The sequence below is a fragment of the Manacus vitellinus genome, unplaced genomic scaffold (genome assembly GCF_001715985.3).
Source record: "Manacus vitellinus isolate BGI_N305 unplaced genomic scaffold, ASM171598v3 scaffold_0_pilon, whole genome shotgun sequence".
NCBI classification, from domain to species: domain Eukaryota; kingdom Metazoa; phylum Chordata; class Aves; order Passeriformes; family Pipridae; genus Manacus; species Manacus vitellinus.
Window position 1 is genome coordinate 17206708 of NW_021938789.1, and position 23478 is coordinate 17230185.

The following is a 23478-nucleotide window of genomic DNA, read 5'->3' on the forward strand; positions in this document are numbered from 1 at the left end:
TTGGAGTAGGGCTGGGGTGATGCCATTGAGGGACCTGGTGGAGCAGGAAGGACTGTAGAGAGCAGATGCTGTGGGTGGTTAGGATTGTGCAGAACAGGATTCTTGGGGATAGAGGGAGGGAGAAAGCATGAGTGGGTGATGGGTGAGCAGCTGTCCAGCATCCGCAACAGCAAAGCCACTCAGGGGGCTGTGGCAGTACGCAGTGTGGATGTGCAAAGGTGAGAGTGACCAAGTAAAGCAAGTTAGGGAAAAGGCTAAACCAGGAAGACCTTCAATATCAATATTAATGTCAAACCTGTTTATTTCTAAAACAAAATGCTGTGAACATGAGATTTCTTCCATTGCTGGGACACTAGTGAGAAAGCATTCAGCCCTTCCTATAGCCAGAGGTGCTTAAGACCAGGCGGCTGAAAGGGATCTGCACAGCAGAAGGATGTTGGGGTGTGTCAGCAATGCGAGCAGAAGGACAATGCAGAGCTGCAACTCCCTTCCGCTCCTGCCCCCTCTGCCAGACATCCGGATTCCAGGCACAAAAGGGCAAAGTCATTTTTTTTTTCCCCTTGAATAGCTTTTTGGGACTCTGGGAGGCTGCCCTTGAGACTGCCACAGCCCTGCTGCCGCCCAGACAAGCTGCTAGCGCAAGGTTCAATTAATCATGCTCTTGGTGGTAGCTGCAGTAGCACTGGAACCAGTCATCATAGTAAAATATCTTGAGCCTGTTTCCATTTTTCCCCATCTGTTATTTCTGTAGCATAGATGATGGGGTTTATTACTTGCAGGTAAAGGAGCCATGGCTCTGCTGTGAGGGGGATGTATTTCTAGTGTAATGATGCATGACAGACTGTTACATGCTGCATTTTTTTCCTCCTGTTGCTTTTTCTTAATGCTTTTTTGAAAAAAGTTTTGTTTTTAAAAAAAGAGCAAGTTGATTTTTTAAGTTATTTTATTTTTGTTCAGCAGAATTTAAACAAAAAAAGTCCCCAACACTCAGAGTTTACTGTTCAGGAGATTCCCAAAAAAGCAAACATGGAGCACTGCTCTATGGCACATGTATATGCTTGGGATTTTCACCTTCCTGGAGACTGGACAACTGCATTGTATGCAACATCTTTGCATTTGGAAACAATATCATTATTATTATTATTATTATATTAAATATTATTCATATTATTGATATATTGTATTATTAAATATTATTAATCAAAGTCTTGCAGAGAACATCAGGTCCTGACCTGGTAGCAGAGGTATAAAACCACAAAGCAGTACCATGCAGATTTTTTTTCTTTACTTAATGAAGCATTGGAATAATAAAAAATTATATTTGCTGCATTTTTAAATAACCATTCAGCATTCCTCTTATTTTTGTTTCATTCGAGTAAGTTTTATGAGTTGCTGTTGTGATGTGAATTTTTTCTTGCTGATATTGCATATGTTATTGTCTTCAGGGTGCAGAATTCCATAAGGGAAAAGTTTTTTGAAAGTGGATTTTGACTGGCTAGCTGACAAGTACTTGGAAATGGTAGACAGGTACCTAGACTGCCATAGTCCAGGGTTTCCTCTGGGCTTTCTATAAGGTCATGATCAATCTACCTTCTCCTTGGCTGCACAGCCCTGGCTGGAGGAAGCTGCAGCATCCTCAGGAGGTGTATGTATGCCTCCTGTGCCTCAGCAAAGGGGACACCTTGCAGAGGAGCCCATTTAGTCCCCTCATGTGAGAAAAGGCAGTTTTCACACAGTTTTCCAACATGGTACAAAAAAAAATCATTTTTTTCTTTAACCATGACATCACAGTTAACTAACAACAGCAAGCTCTAGTATAACCAGAGAAGGCATGGAAGGAAACCTAAAAAATAATAAATAAAAAATCTTTTAAAAAAACCCTTCCATGAAATGAGACTAGACAAATTCCGCTTAAATTATTACGTGTTGGATGCAGGGGGAGGAGTTAAGAAATCTGTTGGAAGGAAGCATTTTCTTAAGAGAAATCTGTTTTTTTTCATGCCTGGTTGTACTGGGCTGTGGCCTGAATCCAAGTCAGGGACTAGTTCTCAGAAGGGAACTAGAAGGTAGAGCCAGTAACTAAGTGCCAGATTAATTCTCCCAGCTCTGTAAGTGTTCCATGAGCTATAGCTGGCTGAAAACTGCCAGCACGCTGGGAGGATCTTATAGCATCCAAGCCAGTGCAGATTCCAAGCCCATGGGAATCAAATACAATAAAACAGGGTTTGTTATTAAACAAAACTTATAATTAGACTGTCCTCAGTCAGCCAATGAGGACCAGAGCCACAGTGAGAGGACAGTGGTCAAGGCAGCTCTGGGCCCTCTGAAATGGCTTCAGTTTTCAGCAGTAAGACAGGTTGTCCTCAGGATAATTGGCCTCCGGAGCTGGTAGACAGAGACAGGAAGCCAAATAGCCCCCCTATAACCCAGAAGGAAACCTGATGAGCCACTTGGATCCTCACAAGTCTATGGGACCAGATGGGACCCATCCTAGGGTGATGAGGGAGCTGGTGGAAGAGCTCGCCAAGCCACTCTCCACCATTTACCAACAGTCCTGGCTCACTGGGGAGGTCCCAGATGATTGGAAGTTGGCTAATGAAATGTCATGCCAATCCATAAAAAGGGTTGGAAGGAGTACCCAGGGAACTATAGGCCTGTCAGCCTGGCCTCAGTGCCTAGCAAGGTTATGGAGTAGACCATCCTAAGTGCAATCACACAACACCTACAGGATGGACAAGGGATCAAACCCAGCCAGCACGGGTTTAGGAATGGCAGGTCCTGTCTGACCAACCTGATCTCCTTTCATGATCAGGTGACCCACCTGGTGGATGAGGGGAAGGCTGTGGATGTGTCTATCTGGACTTCAGTAAAGCCTTTGACACCATCTCCCACAGCACACTCCTGAAAAAGCTGGCAGCCCACGGCTTGGGCAGGGGCACTCTCTGCTGGATCAAGAACTGGCTGGATGTCTGGGCCCAGAGAGTGATGGTGAACAGTGCTTCATCCATTTGGGAGCCAGTCACTAGTGGTGTCCCCCAGGGATCAGTGTTGGGTCCAGTCCTGTTTAATATCTTTATTGATGACCTGGATGAGGGGATTTAGTCCACCATCAGCAGATGACACCAAGCTGGGGAGGGGGGGAGTGTTGATCTGCTGGAAGGCAGAAGGGCTCTTCAGAGGGACCTGGACAAGAAGGGCTCTTCAGAGGGACCTGGACAAGCTGGAGAGATGGTCTGATTCCAATGGGATGAGGTTCTAAAAGGCCAAGTGCCAGGTCCTGCACTTTGGCCACAACAACCCCCTGCAGTGCAACAGGCTGGGGACAGAGTGGCTGGAGAGCAGCCAGGCAGAAAGGGACCTGGAAGTTTGGATTGACAGGAAGCTGAACATGAGCCAGCAGTGTGCCCAGGGGGCCAAGAAGGCCAATGGCATCCTGGCCTGTGTCAGGAACAGTGTGGCCAGCAGGACCAAGGAAGTGATTCTTCCCCTGTATTCAGTGCTGGTGAGGCCACACCTGGAGTGCTGTGTCCAGTTCTGGGCCCCTCAGTTCAGGAAGGATATTGAGGTGCTGGAGCAGGTCCAGAGAAGAGCAACAAGGCTGGTGAAGGGACTGGAGCACAAGTCCTATGAGGAGAGGCTGAGGGGGCTGGGGTTGTTTAGCCTGGAGAAGGGGAGGCTCAGGGGAGACATCACTCTCTACAACTCCCTGAAAGGAGGTTGTAGCCAGGTGGAGGTTGGTCTCTTTTCCCAGGCAACCAGCAGTAGGACAAGACTTAAGCTCTGCCAGGGGAGGTTTAGGTTGGATATTAGGAAAAAATTTTTTACAGAGAGAGTAATCAGACATTGGAATGGGCTGCCCAGGGAGGTGGTGGATTCTCTGTCCCTGGAGGTTTTTAAGAAGACTGGATGTGGCACTTAGTGCCATGGTCTAGTAACCACAGTGGTGTTGGATCAAGGGTTGGACTTGATGATCTCAGAGGTCTTTTCCAACCTGGTTGATTCTATGATTTTGACCCCACCATTTTCACAGGATCCTTGAAGACCAGCAAGACCAACAAATCCAGTAGAGACAAAGACAAAAACAAGTCTTCCTAACTCCAAATCAGGACAGTCTCTGCAATTGTCCATTTATGCTTTTATGTTTATAGACCCACATCAGATAAAACTCTGAGGTCCCTAATTCTGATTTTAGGCTTCTACATCAAGCCTATTAACAACTTGGAGGCAAGACTCAAAGGAATACTAAGTAAGCTTGCTGATGACACTAAACTGGGAGGAGTTGTCCACTCCCTCAAGGGCAGAGAGGCCCTGCAGAGAGACCTTGACAGATTAGAGAGATGGGTAATCACCAATCAAATGAAGTTTAACAAGAGCTGGGACAAGGAAATCCTGGTTGTGTGTATAAAGTAGAGAACAAGAGGCTAGAGAGCTGTGCTGCAGAAAGGGGCCTAGGGGTCCTGGTCAATGGCAAGTTGAGTATGAGTCAGCAGTGCCCTGGCAGCCAGGAGGGCCAACTGTGTCCTGGGGGGGGGGAAACAGGAAAACCATTGCCAGCTGGTTGAGGGAGGTGATTTTCCTGCTCTGCTTTGCACTGGGGCAGCATCACCTTGAATATTGTGTGCAGTTTTGGGCACCACAATCTAAGAAAGGTATTAAGCTATTAGAGAATGTCCAAAGGAGGGCAATGAAGATGGTGAAAGGTTTTGAGGGGAGAGAAGGCTGAGGGGAGACCTCATTGCAGTCTTTGACATGCTCATGAGGGGAAGCAGAGGGGCACGTACCAATCTCTTCACTCTCATGACCAGTGACAGGACTCAAGGAAACAGCCTGAAGCTGAGTCAGGGGAGGTCTGAGCTGGATATCAGGGAAAGGTTTTTCACCTTGTTGAGCACTAGAATAGCTCCCTAGGGAAGTGGTCACAGCACCAAGCCTGACAGAGTTCAGGAAGTGTTTGGACAACACTTTCAGGCACATGGTGTGATCTTGGGAATGGTTCTGTGCAGGGCCAGGAGTTGGACTCAATGATTCTTGTGGGTCCCTTGCAACTCAGGATATTCTATGATTCTATGATTCCCTGATTCTATTTCCAGAAAATTACATGTCTAAACATTTTGTTCATTTTGACTCATGGCACACAAAGTTGCTAAAAAAAAATTCATTTTGGTTTATTTTCCCCAATGGAAAATTAATTTCAGCTAACAATCCTACTATTGGGGTTTTTTTTTGCTCTGGTGTTTGGTTTTTTCCTCTCCTAAACCCTAGTTGCCTCTGATGGAGGAATTTGTTCCTCCAGGTTTTGTTCTCACTCAGAACCAAAATATCCCACATTCTGTAACCATGAGTAAAAGAGCAAAGATGAACACTGCAACTTGTGACCTCTGGGTCCTGCATTACCCACAGCCACGAGGAAAGCCTGGAGGAGATCTGAAATTTGGCTGCTCACATAATGCTTCATTTTGCATTTCCTGTCTTCACACATGTCCAATTCCCAAATGGTCAAAGGGGTCACGCAAAGGAAACTGAGTACTAAAATAAGTTTCCTGTCCAACATAGCTCTGCACCTTATGAAAATGTATTCCACAGACAATCACAGCAGAAAGGACAATGTCTTGTTAAATGTTTTAAAAACACATCATCTTCCAAGCTTCTCAGTGGGAAACTGTGCCTAAAACTTTAATATTATTCTGTGTATTGGCATCATTCACTGCTGATTTTTGTCCACAAAACCTTTCAGAAAATCTCATGGGGCATGAACGTCTGTAAGTTATTTTTAAATACAAGATACACCTGGGTTGATCCTAACTGAGGGGTTTTTCAGCAGTGGCTTAGACAGGCAGAGCCAGGAGCTGTTGGGAGAGGGCAGCAAGTGGGCAACTGTACCTCAAGGTACAGTTCATCCCAGGGGATTGCAAAGAAATCCTCCTCCATAGGGAGATGGACTTTCACTCCCTTTGATCCACGTGCAACTGCTGGGGAGCAAAGAAATAAATAATGCACCCAGTGGAAGACACTCATCTTCTGAGATACCCTAATCAGCTGTGGCCACGTGTGCTCAGTGTCCTGGGAGTTGTTGAGACGTGCAGCCCTTCAGGCTGTGGGGCACGCCTTGAATAGAGCCAGAAATGAGCTAAAGGGCAGAGCCCCAGGACCAATCCACACACCCCTGTACTCCATCCCCTGTATACTGTCACAGTGTACCCTACCTCTGCCAATGCTCTCCATCTGCATCTTTATCTCCACTCAACTTTCTTACCAAAATTCCCTTCCTAAAACCAAATAACCCTTATTCCCTGGTATATGAATACCCCTCTTTGAAGGCATGGAAAAGTTCTGCTGCCACTATCACTTGCAGCATACTGCCTCTCTCTTCAGTCCAGGGTCCCATTCAAAATGGGTTTCTTGTTCGTCTCCACAAGTTTTCTTGTTACCTTTCCTTACAGGCTTTCTGCTGCCTTAGCTAGGACCCTTTCTCTCCTGGCCATCTCTGATGCAGGTTAAGAAAAAAAAAAACACATACTTTTTCTTCATCTAAACAGCAAACACAAGAAAAAAACCTGTAATGTCTGCTTGCCACAGGACTATTCAGTGTTGTAACTGCTAAGCTTAAATTTATTCTTATTTTCAATTATAACTTGATATTCTACCTAGTCCTCATATTTGGAAGCCAGTTAACAAACATTGGATGGGAGAATACACAACCTCTTTCAACAAAAAAAAAAATATTAGTTTTACTGCTCTGGTATAAAAGGCTAACATTTGGCAAGCAAACAACCTACTGTAGTTACTAAAATTAATTTCTTTGTTGTTCTTTTCTCTCTTGGTTTCTTTCTCCAAATTTATATCCTTCTACATATTCCTCTTAATTCCCCTTCTCAGATTTTTGTTTTTTGTTCTGTATTCTGTATTTTCTGAAGCTTAAAAAAAAATCAGGGGCTTGCAAGTATTTTCCTTTATAAAGGTCACACAGTCATTTGTATTGGACTGCTGCTTTAAAATGAGACAACTTCTGTTCATCTTACACCAGCAGCAGAAAGTAACAGATAAGAACATGCACAATTGGAGCCTGGGCACCCTCCCAGGTGAGCTGTACACACCAGTCCTTGGCCACTAGCTGCAATCTCTCCTGCCTAGGACATCTTGCACCATTTAATGCAGGGGTTTGTGATAACTTGAAGTTCCCCAAAAGACCAGGCTATGGAGCCTAATGCACAGTTTATTTTTATTTTACCCATCTTTCTAGGCAGTCTTTTCTTGTCCCTGACCAGTTCAGTGATATCACCTGCATCCTCTAAGGTCGTCATTTCAGCTGCCTGCGCTGTGTTTTCCATGCCAAGTTTTCACTTAAAAGTCTGCTCCTGACCTTCAAGGCTTCCATAAAATTTCATGAGAAGCTGGTCAGTGATTTAAGCTCTAATTCATAGAAATGACATTCTTAAATCTATTTAGCATGATGCAATTCCTTTAAACTCTCCACAGATTCAAAGACAGTAAGAACCTCATTTTTACAAGAATAAGACATACTGGATAGATCAAGGAATCTGTTCATCGATCATGAGTAATGAGGTGAATATTAACAGCAGAGGCTTCAGGGACATTTTATGTTTGAATGCTGGTAAAAGAGTAACTCCTCTCTCTTTTTGAGCTAATGAATATTTAATTCAAAATGGAACTGTTCCTATTAGAGAGACTTTATAACTTGGTACATTGAATACTCACCTGTGATACAGATATCATGGGGTTTAGTTCCTTCCCTGGACAAGAAAAAATATTTGAATGTGGTAAAGTCAGAAGTTCAATCTGGACCTTTTCTGTCTCAAAAGAGGACTCCAAACACTAGCACAGCATTTATGAGGCCTCATGACCTCTGCAAAACAAGCAAAACAAAAATTCCCAGAACATTCTGTATTCAATTAGTCTTTGGTGGTTAGGAGATGAGCGGAATTGCAGAGAGAAGATATAAAGTTATACAAAATTATTGTTTTACAAACTCATAATTTTACTGTTATAGCTACAAACATTTTAATTAAAAATGCTGGCAATTCCTGCCAACTCCCAGCTATGACTGCAGTCAGGCATTAGCAAGGGCTGGAGCCAGTAAGCATTTCACAGGCCATTTTCAGATGCCCCATGCCTCACCTGCATGGCACATGAAAGTGTGGCAGCCTATCTGGCCATCAGAGGTTGCTACCCCTGTGCATTTCCCCAAAAGTGTTTGAAAGGTGCAAGTCTCATTCTGCATCAGACCAAAACCAAACTTCAAAAAAAAATAAAAGATGCAGACAAAAAGTAATGTTCTCTACTGTACAACTGCTGAAATACCATCTCCTATATAGCAATGCTGAATTTCATTCCATGGAGTCCAAAAGAATTGATAAGTGGAAATATAAAATGGACAGAGAAAGCTATAAAAGAAATTACTGAACAAAGCAGAGCCATAAGGAATGAATTGCTATTACTCTTTCCATAACTGTGATCACAATAACAAGCAACAATGAAGTACTGGAGCCATTTAATAAATAAGCAACACTTGTGAAGTCCAGTTTTATTGACACACTTAATTTCCTTGTAACTGTTCTATGCTAATGTCAAAAATGGAAAAAAATAAAAAGCTTAATAATTCTGAATACAGAGCTGAAGTTTCTTCCCTCCGGCTTGAAAGATTAAAACTGGGATAGACTGATCTCTGCTCTATTCAGCTGTGCAGTGTTAATGGTTAGGTACCTGTGTGCAAATGCCTGTGTGGGCAAAACTGCATGCCCTGCCCTGCCAAACCTACTAAGAGCTCCACTTCCTACAAATAATGAATGTAGACAGGGTCTGGAAGAGCACACGCACTTGTGCTTCACCATGCACTGTTTCTGTGCATTTTTGCTATTCCATGTTTAAAGAGTTTTAATCAACAGGTCCAGACAGAAGAGCTTTTATTTGCCCAGTTTCACGTGAGAAATAATCAATAGCAAATTCTTAGTATGAAAAGCCTGTGATCAGTTTTTGGGTTAAACTGCTCTCTTCTGAGATGCCTCAAAATACTGCTAATTAAAACAATGGTAGAAATCCAGAGTATTTCACAAGTGATCTGGAAGCAAAGAAAAAAAACTAAAGTGACTAGTGTGCTTATGTGATTTCAAACACATCTTAAAAAATCATTTAAGAATTTCATTATAGCATAAAACCTAAGATCTGCAGCTTTGGGACTTGTGGCAGAAAAGGGATAAACCCCCTCTGCAAAAACGATATCCAGCAAAAATCCACATGTACAAACTGCCATACAGGCAGTTGCACAAGGCAGCTGAGGTTCACATCTCCCAGCACATTTTTGTTCAGCTGAGGCTTTCTCACAGACATAAGCTCCACTGCAACTGGCTTTGAAGTCCTGTACACACCTGCATAGATTACAAAGAAGGGAAGGCAGGTCCCTCCACACCCAAACTGTAGATTAACAATGCAACATGTCAAGTTAAGATATGCCCTCAGGCACCTTGTTTTAAAGTCAGACCAATGGCTGACAATCTCCTGATCCACTTAACCCTTTCCCTGGAATTCACACCCAGTTTTCAGTCTTCTGAAAGAAGAAACAAATTTATAAGAGTGACTGTGTGTGGATTTTTAAATGTATCAGTTCAAACCTGGGCCATCTGCTCTAATTCAAAACAGGAACTGATTTTTTTCTGCACAAAACAGAAGAAAGTTACCACTGTACTGATATCACTTTTGCAGAGTGCTTTGTAGAGCAATAGCTTTGACCTGTGAGTATGTTACTGGTTGAAGAGAGCCAGGCTTTGCCTTTCCATTTCACCTGTTACTCCTGGAAGAACCCCCTGCTATGAGTAGGTCATAGCAATGACTATCTGTTTTTCTACAAAACCCTTCAGGAAATTCTGCTCTTCCACCAGACAAATGTGCCACCAGTACATTTTCAGAAGGGTCTTCTTTCAGTTGAAAACAAATGTAGCTCTAATAAATATTGCTTCTTCATGTGTCTGTTTTAGGTGGCTTACTCTAAGTATCTAACTGCAAGCACTTTTGTGCATCTTCTTATCTGCATCAAAAGGAACAAGTGTCCTAGGAGACAAACAAAAAAGGATCTAAAAAATCATTAGGGAATGGGAACCAACAGGCAGTATTAAAGAATGTGAAGAGAAAAAAGAGACAGAAATAGGACCCAGCTTCTTCAGATGAAAGCTGAACTGTGTCTTCCATTCAAAGATAACCAGATAACAAGAGCAAACCATCAGATTGCCCAATGAGTGTACTAAACAGAATAAGAAAAAGACAGAGCTGATTAATAGCAGGGATGTAAAGAAGGACCACTGCAATGCAATGGTGGTGTCTGCATTGCTTATATGAGAATCTTGAATTCCCAACTGCTTCTCCACTCAAGGAAGTCTGAATTCAGGTGTAGATGTTTTATTTGCTTGTTTTCCTCTTACAATTATGCAGCCAGGCCTACAGGAATAGTCAGTGTTGTAAGACATTCTGTTGCACCCCAAAATGCTATTACTGTTGGGGAGCAGATTATGTAGGGAAATGTGAATCTTTTCAAAAAAAAAAGACATAAGTGGGCAGCCTTCTGGGTCAAGCTGGGACTCACCCCATGTCTAAAGTGATATTCCAGGCACTCTCTGTCTCCTGTCTCCTATTAAAAAAAATTAATTCAGTTTCAATTCATAAAATACATAAAGAATCCAAAGGAGGACACACAACACAAACACCCTACTATCGCTGGGGAAGTCATAAGAAACAAGAGACTAAGACCCCACTCCCAGGGTGTGAGATCAAACAGAAAAGGGCCCAGATAGGGAACATTTGGTATCTAGATGAAAAGCCAGCAAGCCAATGACTTGTTGCCTAATAAATTTCTACAGACTAGGGTAACAAAGTACCCCAAAAGCTTCCTCTGAAATGCTAGGATGAGGAATGGCATTCCAGATGGTTCCAGTGTATTAAAGCTATCAGTTCTCTTTCATGGGATGCTAAGTGGATTTTTAGGGTTTTTCATGAACACACCTTCAACTTGAAAACAGATTAAGAAGGATGTGCACATATATTCAAAATAAAATGTAAGATATATGAATGGATAGATGTATGAAGAACAGAACAGAAATAAAGCAATCAGCAGAACAGAAATAAAGCAATCTTCCTAATCAAAAAATTACTTTTAGAAAACATGTCAAATGATGCCAGCACCTGACCTTAAACAGCTTGTTTTCCCCCCTTTCTTCTCTTTTGCTTTTCACCTTTTATCTCAAGAGCCCTCTATCATCAGCATCTCAAGAATCCACACCTCTCAGTTCCCTCAATGAGAGAATTTAGTGTATTAAAAGTAATAAGCAAAACACTGAAATGACTGACCGCCCTGATATTGATTTTTTCGTGCTAGTAACATAGCGAGTGCAACAAACACAAAAATTGATTACTTTCATTTCAAGAAAGGGCAACTTGATCTAATCTCAAAAGTGACTGCAAATAGTACCAGGGAGTGTCTCACTTTTTCTGATTCACTGAATTCACACCACTTTAGCTTAGCTGGAAAAGAAATAAAGACTCTCTGAAAGTATTAGGGAATTTGAACTTTTGGGAGGAGCAGCAATCAGTTCTCCCCTGAGCTAATCTTAAAGGGCAGAGTACCTATATGCTCAGTAGAGGGGTATCTCATTAATTCTGTGAAATATTGACACATAAACTGAGCCAAGTGTAATTACTTGCCCTTGAAGGCCGTTGCAAGTAAGGGCTTGGAGTTCCTGCTGCCAAGAGTTCACGCTCCCTTCAAGTATGTCATGAATCTAATTGACCTGGTACCTCAGAGGTACAAAACCAATCCATTTTTATAGAACTATGGCTCAGAGGAGGAGATGCTACCCTGACTATGTCAGGGCCACTGAGCTCATAAACCTCCTTACTTCCACTTTCACTCAACCAAATTTCCACCACCTCTCATGCTTCCAGATATAAACTCTCCAGTGTTTTAAAACCTTTTCCTATTACACAGACATTTACAAACCAAGTGGCAGATGCCCTCCTTGTCCTACAAACATCTCTATACTGTGCTTTAGTCACTGGTCAAATCTCATTCGGCTACCTCCAGGAAACTAATTTATGTGCCCATTCCCACACTCAGTGGCTTAGCAGTGGGTACCCACATCCTTTTCTTCACATCTGAACAGAACTACCCTCCTAATCATCTTGTTCTTCTGTGAGCCTGCCTGACTTTGTAGCCAGGGGTTGCTGTAGGGAGCACGTAAAGAGTTAATATTGTAGGGTTTGGTACTGTTCATTAGTACTGCAGAGGTGCCTGGGTGCCCTGTCAAAGATCAGGACTTACTGGGTCAAGGACTGTACAAACAGTAAGGGACAGTGCCTGCCTGCAAAGCCTGCAATCTAAACACACAGCGCAAATGAAGGCGGAGTTCCCGTTTCCCTCTGACGGGTGGGAGGGGGTGCCACCTCCCTCTGACCACCACCTCCCCTTCTGTCCTGTGCTGATGATGAGGTGCTGCTCCATGGGCATCTCCTGCAAGAATCTGCTTTGGCAAGGAGAAATCCCACATGCCTTGGGGATCTCCCACAATAGACTCATGAGTTTCTGGCTGCACAGCTTCCATACTTACCAAGGGCTGAGCCCTGCCCACATCACAACCACACAGCCCCTGCCAAATCATTGCAGCCCATGTACACCTAGGTACCCATGTACACACACATGGACACACAGGCGTGGCACTCTGCCAGGCCAAACACAACCAGGATGACCCAGGACTGCCCACTTTGCACTTGGGCAGCAAAATTTCCTCACACACTGCACCCCAGCCTGAAACTGCATCTGCACCCAGGTCCCCCAGGAGCTGCTTCTCAAGAGCATCCACAGAGGCTTTTCCTCTCATTGCAATATGATCTGATTCACACTCAGTGTTGTGTGACATGACACACACCTTTGAATTCACTCATTTTATATTTAACAGTGGAAACAGTCCAGTTCCTGAAGCCCATGGGTGAGATGAGGAGGTGAGCTTCCCTCTGTTGGCATCACACTATTTGGGGTCACCACCCAAACCTGGCCTCACAAATTACTCTCTCTTCAAGACAGGATCAATTGTCCATGTCTAACAGCATTCCACCTAACTCTGGCCACTGCTATCCTGGCAGACAGCCTGTAAATTAGTCCAGTAAATTCAAGAAAAAAAAAATGGAGGAATAGATATGAAGTGACTGAGGGAGAAAACTGGAAGAGAATTTACGTCTGGGTGCTTGGTGGTATTCCTGAGTCCCGAGAGCAGGCTCATATCAGTTGCTCTGAAGAAAAGAGAATGCAAACATTAAATTGCCAAATAATTATGGTTAGCCAAGCATAACTTTAGAATTTCTTTTCAGAGGATAAACCCATGATTGTTGGCAAGTTGAGTTGCCCTTAAGGATAGAAAATTACATTCATTTAACAGTCAGACTTTCATAACACTTTCTCTGGGATTTCACATATGGAAATATGTGTGAATGAGCTCTGTAGACTACATGTTAGAAACCCAAAATTTCAGGAAGCCTCCAGGCTGACTGCACATACTTTACACAAGAGATCTGTGGATGTTCAATAGATCTGAAAGCTCAGGAAGCTGTTTGGCTCAGCATGCATGCTTGACTCAATTAATAACATGAATGAGCATGGCAAATCCAGAATCCTGGACACTTCAGACTTACCATACTATAGATTTACACAAGCAGAACAACACTGTCTAAGATCACCAGAACTTTCAGGCTGGCTGTGCACATATGGGATAGCTAATCCGTGCATGCACCACAGAAACAGTGCAGATTTCCAGATTTATGTCAGCTCAGGCAAGGATCTATCACACAGTGATAGATCTGAGCAGGGCTTCCTATTGTCTAAAAACCCTGGCTTTACCTAGCAGCATGTTTGCAAGGAAAACAGGGCATCCTCAGGGGCACTCATCTGTGGGGGCTCTGTGTTAACCCCATGGTAACAACAAGGGCTTGCTTATGTCCACTTAGCCTCTGACAGACAGATGCTTTCTTCTTCAGACAGCCCATGCCTGGTGTCAACATGCAGAAGTTTTGCTTGTTTGTACTAGCCCAGATGAGGAGCCCATGCAGTGCTAATTATATGCTAGAGGTACCTGTTAAGCCATTTTATAGACAGTTCTGAGCCTTTATAATTTAAAGGGACAAGTGCAGTGAGTTACATGTAAATGAGGTCTGGCTTAGTGTTACAGCGTCTATAAGGGATACAAGAGAGGCAAATAAACCAGGGAGCCCTTTTCTTCTCTGCATTACTGCAAAGGAGGCAGGCAAAGCAGAGGCTGGTGTTGCCTGCTGATGGGGAAGCAGTGGTTTTCTAGCACAGCCAGAGGCACTGCATGCCCTAAAGGAGAGTGTACCATCAGGAACAGGGTGTAGCAGGTGCCTCTCCTTGCCAAACCCCAGCTGGCAGTTTGGGATTGGCACTGAAGGAAACACCCGCAGCAGCCCTGGAGGGAGGGAAAGGCTACATCCAAGCTCTCCCCTCCCAGATCCCTGGGGCCAGCTTCCTACTCAACAACAGCACTTGCCACTCAGAGGATAAACTCAAAAAGAAATGTGCTTCGAGGAAAAACCAAGAAAAGGAGGAAAATGGCTAGGGAAGTAAAGCTACGAAGTAAAGTATCTCTAGCCAAGTTCCCAGAGCTATGCAGTTTCTTAGGAGGTATCACATGTGATACTACAACATCAAACTATGAACAAATCAAGTCGTATTATTTTACCTACTTCAGTGCAACTTCAGTTATGATGTTCAATGGAGGCAAAAGCCTGGTAGGATTCTTAAAAGGACTTGAACCTGTCTTGAACAGTGAGGGATCCAGAATTGCCTTATTTTACATTCCCCTCATGTCACAAGACAATTCATCAATGATGGAGACAACAAAGGACTTTTTACAAGAGGCTGGTATTCTTGTGTGTCCTTTCTTCCAAATTCTCCCATCTTTCTATGTTCATCTTAGTCATATCTGAAAACTGAAATCAGAAACTGAACCAGAAATTGTGTTACTTCTCTAATAGTTTGGACACTGATCTAGTGGGGGTAGAAGGGACAACACAACTCAACAGAGGCCTGAGATTTTTGAACTTTGCTGACTTTCAGGAAGGTATTCCTGATTTGATCATCTCTTAGCAAAGCTTTGCTTCCACAGACACCACCTTGCCACAGCTGGCAGTAACTGGTGATGCTGAGGACAGTTCCTACAGTGGAGTAGGTGCCTGCTGGAGCAAATTATTGGTTCCCCCATCAGATGGTCATACCTGATCATCAGGAAAAAGTCATCTTGGGGAAAAGTAAAATTTCAGCTTCTAAGCTGATCTATCTATAAACCTGAATGAATTTATGCAAAAGATGTTTCACAAACCAGATATGGCTATCCAAGGGCCCACACTTCTCCCAGTGGTTTGTTGGATGAGCAAGTCCTAAGTTAAGCACCACAGAGTGTGGCTCACCCACTGGAGAAGCCACCCTTCCCTTCCCTCCCTGCTTTCCTTCAGGCCAGAGATACCACCGGGGATTAGATCATCCCTTGGTGTCAGGCTTCATGCTCAGTTGCCAACCATGGGTGGGTGTGTTATTAGTCAAATTTACATGTCTAAAACATCATTTGTGCAACCACCCCAGGGCACGGCTGTGAATGTGCGCAGAACACAAATATGAAAGAGAAGTTCAATAAGCAGAAAAAGCAGTCTCCGAGCTGAAGTACCCTTAAAAGTAGTTCACCTCTTCTTGCAGCAAGTTAGCTAATATGATTTCTCATGGGATTTACTCCAGGGGATGTGTTTTGTTATTGAATGCTTCCTTCAGTTGTATTCATGTTGCTTTACCAGATGCAGCACCTGCTCAGTATTTGTCTCTAGAAAATAAAAATGAAGTTGAAGAATCCCACACAAGGGGCACACCTCCAGAGCACCCACAATTGGCATTAAATCAAAGGGATTTCATAGGCCGTGACCATACAGAAGTTATTCATCTACCTAACTAGGTGCTTGCAGGTTGCCACTCTGTCTGTGGTCAAAGCACCTCTCTCTGTGGCACGAGGATGCTTCTGTCCCAACAGAATAGTAAAATCACAAGGAACTCCAGACAGATGGTAAAATATTAATTCAACCTCAGAGAAATGTAACAGATTACAAGCAGCTGACATGGCATTAAAGCAAACTGTAAACCTCTTTTAAACATTTTTTGACAAAAAAAATGAATCTATTTTAAAGGATTCACACTTTCATTACCAAGGTAAAATAAATGGCCACACTCAAATGTTGTTAGGGAAACCACGGGGCTAGTGAAAAGCAATTTCAAGTCATATCAATACCACACTATCAGAAATGCAAGACTAAAACAGTTGAGTTGGAATGGTGTCCACAATCTATCCTCCTGATGGGCTGGCCCTAGATCAGTTGTCAAGGGAGAAGCTGTGGGGAGGAATAAAGAGCCAGGGCTGCAGCTCTCAAGGGGAGAAACGGAAATGTGGAATTCAGAAAAAAGTACAGAATCAAGAAATTTTCAGATGGCTTTTGGGATGTAGGGCTGGAAATGTCACTTCAGATCTCTGGTTGTTTTGCTGCACCCATTTGCACACTTTTGCTTTTCCTCAGCCTCTTCTTACTCTATGGTCTGGGTCACCGCAAGGAACAGGAGTTATCAAGTGGCTCACACACTGCCCACGCAACCACACCATCACGGTCTTGTGATTCTAGAGCTGGTGCAGCCCAGTTTACCTGATTACATCTCTTTTGTTCACATTTAGTGTTCATTGTGAAACTCTCAAAACAGGAAAAACTAGATAAGAGGGGAAGAGCTCCTCTGTGGAGATTGCCACAGATGATGCCTGTTTTCATGGTTCAAGACATCAGCATGACATCCAAAATGATCAAAAATTTTCCTAAGATGCCCTAAGTATACCATTATTTTTCACAGCTAATCTGTGCAAGGAATAATAAAAACAGAATTTGTTTCAGTTTGCATTCACGAAATGTTCGCAAAGAATCCAGCACAGGACAGAGAGCACACACACCCCACCACCTCTGGGAAATCACAAGTAGCAAGAGCCAGATTTTTAAAAACTCTTTTGGAATAAATCAACTGTATAAGGAAAAAAAGATTTAAAACAATTCACAGGAGTGGCTGGCACACCTGCTAAATTATTCAGATTAAATCAACAACCCCACAGACAAATTCTTGTTAAAATTCCTCCAGTTGCTACTAGAAAAATAAACAGACTCAGCTCACTCTTCGTGCTTCTTTTTAACAACTCTAATCACAACCTGGGGCCATCCCCTAAGGTTGTTTCTGTCCTAGATATCAGCCATTAGCCCCCAACACAGCAGCACAGTTCCAGCCCTCAGTCCTCTCATTATTTCATCCATTCAGATATTCTCCCCTCATTCCTCGCTGGGTTGCATTGGCAGGTGTAGAGGAGAGGGTGGAAACTTGCCTTCCCACCTGCAGGGAGAGAATATTAATCCCTTCCTGTTCCGTGGAAATGTGGGAGCTGCTTGCCATGCTGCAAGCCAAATCTAAGTTTACTTTGAAATAGTACTGTCTTGATTTTTTGCACTCCAGGTTTAGGAAAGGCCTTGATCTGATCATGTCTCATGGTGTGTTCCTTAACAACCTCAAATTATGATCCAGAAAGATCACAGCAGTCGGTATCACCATATGGAATAATCTCCTTCAAAATGTTCTCAGACCTACATTGGTGCACATCTGTAAAATTAATTAATTAATTAATTAATTAGACCAAATTGAAACTTTCTGGTAGCAAATATATGTTTTTTATTAAATAAAAACAAACTACTAAAAGTTATAACCTTTTCATTTTGCTAATATTTTAAAAACCTACATGTATTACTAAATATGGAATTATTAGCCTAACAATTTTGCTATGAAATACACTAAGTATTTTATTCCCCTTGTTTCTGTTGGATTAAAAGAGAAAAACTATTCAATTCTAGAAGTCCCTGTATAGATTCAATATGTGGCCCATATGTTACAGTTTTTTCTCTGTTTTAGCAGTAAAATTTCTAGATTTAAACAGCTAAATTAATGACAATGCATAATTCAGAATTCTGATTATCTACAGATGATTTTCAATTCTAAATTTTAATTGGCCTCACCAATTCAGTGCAATAACTTATTAAGTACATGTATACAAGCTGTGACTTGCAAACTTACACATAGCAGATGATGGACATTTTATTAAATCACTAAGAATTGGTAGTATGTGATAGAGACTTCTGATATTGTTTGTATTTCATGTCATTCCTGGTAGGAGACAGTATTTTTGTATAAGTAGAATATTTTTTTGTTTCTATGTAAAGTACTAATGCAAAACATAACAAACCAACAAAGCTGTGCCAGCAGAAGGGACATGGTTGAAACACATTTCTAATTCCTTGAAGAGTCATGTTTTACTGTTATTTAAGAGGACATAGTGGTAGAATTAGAACTGTTTTGAACCACACCTAGCAACAGTTCAAGCAATGAACTTATTGAGCAAAATCTTTACTTACAGTCAGTGGACAATTTCTCTAAATTTTCAATAAGAAGAAGTTTTAAAGTAAAATGTAGCCAAGTTTGCTATTTAGATAGTTGAAGTCTGCTGCTCTTTATCCTTACTTGCGGCACTGACTGCAGGCAGCCCCAGAAAATGTCAATGGAGAATCGCAGCCAACAAACTACTAAAGCTCCATCCTGTCCTGTGAATGTCCTATTGATTTCAGTGATGTGGGACTCATCTGAAAAGCTTTGCTGAAAAACAGTCATGTGCAATTCCACTCTAGGATTCCTCTTTTAATTATGCCATTCTCAAAAATTGTTAGCACCAGCAGCACTGTACACTGGCCTAGGGTGTGTCTCAAGTTTCTTTTTAACAGCAAGACTAAGGAAAGCCTTCTGCTCTGTTTCATACGCTTTCCATGCAGAAAGTTTAGCCTATAACATACTTTCCTCTGTGAGAACCTAATGCTTTAAAAATTATAAACTGCTGCATACCTTAACCTCACAGAAGAGCTGCCATTGACTGGCACTTCATTGATGCAGTGCAGATGATTTTTACTACCTTTCCAGGACAGAAGAGAGCTCTATCAGTATATATGGGCCATTACTGTCATTTGTGTATGAAGAGGTGAGTGGGTAGTTGTGAAGAGTCCTTTGATGATTTATGATCCAGATGGATTCAGAAATATCATTTCCTTAACAAGGACTGAGCCACCTCTTTGATTTATTTTCTCCTACCAATGACAAGTGTCCCATGAAGTTCATCATACTCCAGTAATGCTTCTCAAATGGTGGATTGTGACTCCTTTGAAGACCTGAAAGCATTCAAAAGAGGCCACGTAATACTAACAAAAGCAGAGTTAGTCAGCTCAGTCCTTCCGGGCAAAGAGTTGTGTTTACTGGCTACCAGTGTTCACACCAGCCCAGGAAATATGTTCTTCTTCCCATTGCTTTTAATTGGCCCTTCAGCACATGGGCATGATTGTTTATAGTTGCAAGCATTAATTACCAAGCAACTCTCATTATCCCATCCTAAAGGGACTGACCTGCTGTCAATTCAGGAGGTTGTACAAAAGATGAATAAACCAGGGAAGGTTGCATTTTCAGAAATCCTTGATGGATCTATTCTGAAAGCAGAATAGACGGCAAACAGCTTCCTAATTTTTAAAAAGGTAAATAATAGGGGGGCTTGAAACTGTGGAATATATAAAGAAGAGGCGAGGCATTCAGCTGGCCTCCACACCCACAGAAAAATTTACTTTTAGGAGACAAGTGCAGTGTATGAATTAGCAAGGTGACAAACTAACAGAAAAAGAGGGAGTGAAAAGGAAGACTCATAGAACACTGATTAAAATCTAGATATTGAGAAAAAAATTAATCATGAGCCCAAAGAATGTAAAAAGAAGAAAACTGAAATTGCCTAATCATCAGCACCAATAGCTGGATAACAGATGAGAGGGACTGGAGTTACACAAGCGATGTGACAGTGTTACAGAGCCCAGCATGATGAGTATGTTAAAGCAAATCGGTGGGATCTGCATAGGCACAGGGAACAGAGAAGATGGCCTTGCACATCATGTAAGGTACATCATTACAAGTGTGCAGCTCAGAAATCCCTTACAGCTAAAATGTTTGGCAAAGATCTGTCCATTCCGTCTGTGTGTGCAGCCCAGCCACTACAAGCTCTTTGCAAACAAGCTGCGCTCTTTGCAGATCTACAACTAATCTCCAAGTTGCTGGCACTAGGGAAGAAAATTATTTTGAAAGTTTATGAATTAATACTGTCACTTATGAAGTTCAAGATGAGTGAACATGTCCGTTTTGCAGACTATCAAACCAAATCAGCTAGCTAGATGAGTAGACCCATAATAAGTTACATGGTGCCAGAGTAGAAAAATGCATTATCACTCACATCTTTTATCTGGATGAAGAATGCTGGATGTCTCTGTGGCCACCAAGCAAATGCAAAAGTACAGGTAATCGTTTCCTAATTTAAAGATTAATTGTCTCTGATATAAAGTAAATCTATACTAGAGCTGGGTTGAAAATAGTTTGTGCCAGTATATAACACAAGGGATTATATGCTATGAGTTACATGTAAAGACTGTGAAGTTCAAACCATTCCTCTATTGAGCTTGAGATTTAAAAGGACAAATGTGTGAATGATTCTATGAAATTCTTGAGAAACTTTGTAGATGTTCAGTAAGCCACAGTTTCAAAATGCCAAAGGCAACCATCCTTTCCCTTAGGAAGGGAGTGAGGGCAGGTATTATATTAAATGCTATGAAGCAAAAAGGAAGCTGATAATAATTAGTAACTAGAAAATAGGGACTAACAGAGAAATAAAAGCACAATGACCAAAAAAATAGTATGTTATGAAGAAGAAAATCTTCTATAAGGAATAGATTAATAGATTCTACAGTGTCTCTATAACATATTGTGAGATGAGAATGTAAAAATTTTCAGTAGCAGTATACAAAAGGCAGAAATGTTAACCAAGTGTATTCTGTGCTGGGAATCATCCCAATTGGTATATAGTCATATAAGGTAGTGACAGAAGGTGAAGCCTTGAACCTCTATCAGTCCCCCTGTTTGGCAGAACAACAGTGCCAAACTTTCATTCATATCTCAAAATACTGTTAATTAATTCAAAGATTCAAAGATTATGAAGATGTGTTGTGATCATCTATTCTGTTCTCCTACATAGCACACTCCACAGGATTTGCATTAATCCCATTTTAAACTAGAGAACATCTACGAGGAATACACCTATTTGTAAGACTAAAACCATGAAACTGAGAGGTTCCTTCTTGTCAAAGCTTGTTTTGATTCAACTTCTGGCCATCAGAGTCTCCCACCTATCTGCATTGTTCACAGACTACAGCCAGGTCCTTCCTTTACCTTCTCCCCAGTAAAATATGAACATTATTAGGCACATTTTGCCATTTCTCAGGACTTTGACTGCACACTTGCTAACAGGGTAGCATTCTTCCTGTCCTGTGAATACCCAGACTGGACACTGAACACCAGCAATTGTTAAAACAGTGCTAAGTACAAAACTAACAGCAGTGTCTGCATGAGAAAACTAAATGCGGGTGCAAGTATAGACACACATTTGCTCACACACACAACACACCTCTGCCAGCCAGTGCCTGAGTGTGGTTTTAGGAGTAGCACAGGACAAGTTGCTCAAGCAAGCAGTATGGGTGAGGACACTTTGTTCAGAGGAGTCCAGCTGTATGGAGGCAAGCTATGCTATCCCAATTGTTCACACCGACAGAGAACTGAACCTGACCCACTTTACTGTTTAGCATAGACACAGATTATAAACTTGTCTAATCAATTTCCTCATATTTTTAACTTCAAGGGTTACAGGAGTTCGTTTTTCAGAGACCCACACCGCCAACTCATGCTCAGACAGTTATTCACCCTGTTTACCATGTCCCTCTGAACATTACTCTTCCCCAGCCCAAATTTGTCCATGCCATCTGTATGACCTAAGATTTTTGTTCTCACTCCAGTGACTTTATATTCAACCATGTTAAAATAAGCAATCAAAGGTCACTTGAATTATAGTGACATTTGCTAGTTTCTTCAGCATTAATGTCCTTTGCAAATTTCATTTGCACTAGTTCTATGCATATTTCAAAAAAGTACTGAACATCACAGATAGAAGAATAAGAACTTTGATATAACATATCTGTTTAAGGAAGAGGAACTTTCATACCAAATAAGAGATGCACAATTTCCACCTGTGGACACAATGCAAACTCAGCTGGACAAGACCCTGAGCAACTTGATCTGCCTTTGAAGCTGCTAGAGCTTTTAGCAAGGGGCTGGACTATATGACCTGCAAAGGTGCCTTCCAACCCAAATGACTCTGTCCTGATTCTCTGTTTGCATTACAAGACCTGTCAGCTGGCCAGCTCTCAATCAATATAACACGTCAGGTTAATTTTATATTGCTCATCTTTCTTAATTGCTGCCTCATGTGATGTTGGGTCAAATTTGGTTGTTTCCATTGTCCTTATCAAACTTGCCATCTCATAAAAAAAGGTGGTAAATTAGATTTACAGTTTCAATGTCACATCTAGTAATGGTCACTGGCAATAATTATATATTTTTTCTTTAATCTAGTCTTAATCAGCTTGTCATTCTGCCCATGATACGCAATAGGCCTTCTGGTATCTACCAAAAATTGTCTGGATTCCCAGCTCTTCCGGAGTTTCAGGAATCACTGAACACGTGAGCAATTAGACACTCTTGAGAACGACTGTGATAACTCATCTGAACGTAGTTATCCGGGTGGCTTGTTTTTAATGTCCAACTTCTCCTACAGTTCCTGGCAGGTCAGAATTGTTTCCCCGCACCCCGCAGACTGAATGCCGCTCCTGACACGCTCCAAGGGGAGGTGTCCATCGAACCCCGCTGTCCCCTCGGTGCCAAGGGCAGTGGCGGCAGGAGCAGCCCGGGCGCTCCCTCCTCCCCGCGCCGGGCCGGGCGGGGCAGGGCAGCCCCGGGCCGGAGCTGGCGGACCCACCCGCCGCCGGGGGCACCGCCCGTGCCCTGCCCGCCCCCTCTTCCCGTCCCCGGAACATCCCGGCCCGGCCCGCCGCCCACGGACCCGCATCCCCGCCGCCCGCCCTTCCCCGCCCCGGCCTCCCCGCCGCCGCAGCCACCCGCCCGGCCCGCTCGGCCCGCTCGCCCCGGCTCCCCCGCCCGCGGCGGCGAGCGCAGCGCAGCTTCCTTTTCCCGAGAGCTTCAGCGGGGAAAACAGCATAACTTGGGGGGACTTCTTGCTCCTCCTGTGGCTAAAACCCTTGTTAATGAATTACATGCGATTCAGAACGGCCGCGACGTGGTGTTAAGGTGCATGTCTAAAAGTCCAATTTGTCATGCATAGCCCAAAGCTTGTCTGTTTTGCTGGCCAGTAAAACGCAAATAAATTCCAGGAA